Below are 2612 nucleotides of genomic sequence, written 5' to 3'. Positions count from 1 at the left end.
TCCATGTCCCTGCAAAGGACACAAACTCATCATTTTTTATGGCTGCATAGTATTCCATGGTGTATATGTGCCACATTTTCCTTGTCCAGTCTATCATCGATGGGCATTTGGGTTGGTTCCACGTCTTTGCTATTGTAAACAGTGCCACCCTGAACATACGTGTGTATGTGTCTTTATTACAGAATGATTTATAATCCTTTGGGTACATACCCAGTAATGGGATTGCTGGCTCAAATGGAATTTCTATTTCTAGGTCCTTGAGGAAGTGCCACACTGTCTTCCACAATAGTTCAACTCGTTTACACTCCCAGCAACAGTGTAAAAGTGTTCCTATTTCTCCACATTCTCTCCAGCATCTGTTGTCTCCAGAATTTTTAACGGTCACCATTCTAACTGGCATAAGGTGGTATCTCAATGTGGTTTTGATTTGCATTTTTATAATGACCAGTGATGATGAGCAATTTTTCATATGTTTATTGGCCTCATATATATCTTCTTTTCAAACTTGTGTGTTCATAACTTTTGCCCACTTTTGGATGGGTTTTTTTTTCTTGTAAATCTGTTTTAGTTCTTTGTAGATTCTGGATATTAGCCCTTTGTCAGATGAGTAAATTGCAAAACTATTTTCCCATTCTGTTGGTTGCTGGTTCATTCTAATGATTGTTTCTTTTGCTGTCCAGAAGCTCTGGAGATTAATTAGTACCATTTGTCTATTTTGGCTTTTTTTGCCAATGCTTTTGGGGTATTAGTCATGAAGTCCTTGCCTATGCCTATGTCCTGAATGGTTTTCCCTAGATTTTCTTCTAGATTTTGTATGGCTTTAGATCTTATGTTTAGATCTTTAATCCATCTGGAGTTAATTCTAGTGTAAGGTGTCAGGAAGAAGTCCAGTTTCTGCTTTCTGCACACTGCCAGCGAGTTTTCCCAACACAATTTATTAAACAGGGAATCCTTTCCCCATTGCTTGTTGTTGCCAGGTTTGTCAAAGATCAGATGCTTGTAGATGTGTGGCATTGCCACTAGGGCCTCTTTTCTGTTCCATTGGTCTATATCCTTTTTTTGGTACCAGTACCATGCTGTTTTGATTACTGTACCTTGGTAGTGTAGTTTAAAATCAGGTAGCATGATGCATCTGGCTTTGTTATTTTTGCTTAGGATTTTCTTGGTTCTATTGGCTCTCTTTTGGTTCTATATGAAGTTTAAGGGTTTTTTTTTTTTTATCAGTTTTTTGAAGAAGGTCATTGGTAGCTTGATGGGGACAGCATTGAATCTATAAATTACTTTGGGCAGTATGGCCATTTCTACTATATTGATTCTACCTAAAAATATGGAATGCTTCTTGAATTTGCATGTCATCCTTGGGCAGGGGCCATGCTAATCTTCTCTGAATCGTTTCAATTTTAATATATGTGCTGCCAAAGCAAGCACCGGTAAGGTTCCTTATACTGGCTATATTGCCTGTTAGCTCCTGCGATGTTTTACAATGATTTTTGGCTTCCTTGCATTGGATCATGACATACTTCTTTCACTCAGTGAACTTTGTTTCTACCCACATTCTGAATTCTACTTGTATCATTTCAGACATGTCAGCCTCTGGCCAGTTCTGTAAACTTCAACAGGCTGAACAATTGATGTAATCATCTGGAGGAAAGAAGGCATGCTGACTTTTTGAGTTTGTGTTCTTGCACAGATCCTTCCTCATCTTTATGAGCTTATTCACCTTCAACCTTTGAGGTTGCTGACCTTTGCACAGGGTATTTTTCTTTTATTATATTGATGACCTTGAGGGTTAGGTTGTGGTGTAAGGTAGATTCAGCCAACTGGCTTTGGTTTTGGAGGACTTTAGGGGGCCAAAATTCATCTCCCAATTCCTGGACTGTGTGCTTTAACTCTGGGAAATTTGTATTGGGTCTCAACTTTGTTCTCTGGCTCCTTGAAGTTTGGAGTCTACTGCACTGAAGGTACCAAGTGTGGCAGCTGTGGCAGACTGCTAGCAGATGTAGAAGTGCCTGCCTCCCAGTGGGCATTCACCCAGGGCTGGGGCCAAGACAGCTTTGGCAGGGGCCAAGGGACCCCTGCTGTGTGTGCTGTTGAACTGGAGGTAGCGTTGGTTCAGGGTGGGGTGCTGGCCTGTGCAGGTCTGGGTGCCTTCTCTGTGACCCCCTAAGCAGCAGTGGTCACTCAAGGTATATTAGGGTCTCTTTTTTGTGCACAGCATTAGCTCAAGGGCAAGGTGCTGGCAGGGGTGGTGCTTTTGGTTCTGTGCCCGCCATGACGCTGTCCTGAATGGCAGTTGCTGTGGGTTGAAGTATGTGCTACAGTCCCAAATGCTGGTAGAGCAAGTACAGCAAAATCCACTCATGTAAACACACACCAGCAAAGCGATGTAGGAGGTTTGTGTATAAAGAGCTGCAGTATGGAGAGGCAATGTAGAGGCTGCTGCATGCCTGGAGGGGCCACGTTGCTGCATCTCTCCACTGTTCAGGCATGGTCCACTGGCACGGAAGCAAAGATGTGGGCACCTGAGAGTGCCCTGTAGGCAGGTGTGGCCAGGCTGGGGCCCTGGGAGAGGCAAGCAGACTAAGGAGTGCTGAGGTCAGACCAGCTTCATC

At 43.2% G+C, this 2612-nt stretch overlaps 1 non-coding gene across 1 annotated transcript; it reads right to left on the bottom strand.

The window, feature by feature from the left end:
* Nucleotides 1–1321: 1321 nt before the first annotated feature.
* Nucleotides 1322–1428, bottom strand: LOC116547967. Its single transcript, XR_004267250.1, has one exon. It is a non-coding gene; the product is annotated as a U6 spliceosomal RNA (small nuclear RNA).
* Nucleotides 1429–2612: the final 1184 nt, after the last annotated feature.

This window comes from Sapajus apella, unplaced genomic scaffold, assembly GCF_009761245.1.
Source record: "Sapajus apella isolate SASKATOON/1434 unplaced genomic scaffold, GSC_monkey_1.0 scaffold5839, whole genome shotgun sequence".
In the NCBI taxonomy this organism is placed as follows: Eukaryota; Metazoa; Chordata; class Mammalia; order Primates; family Cebidae; genus Sapajus; species Sapajus apella.
Note: the sequence above shows the minus strand (reverse complement) of the source record. Positions and strands in the feature narration are given on the sequence as shown.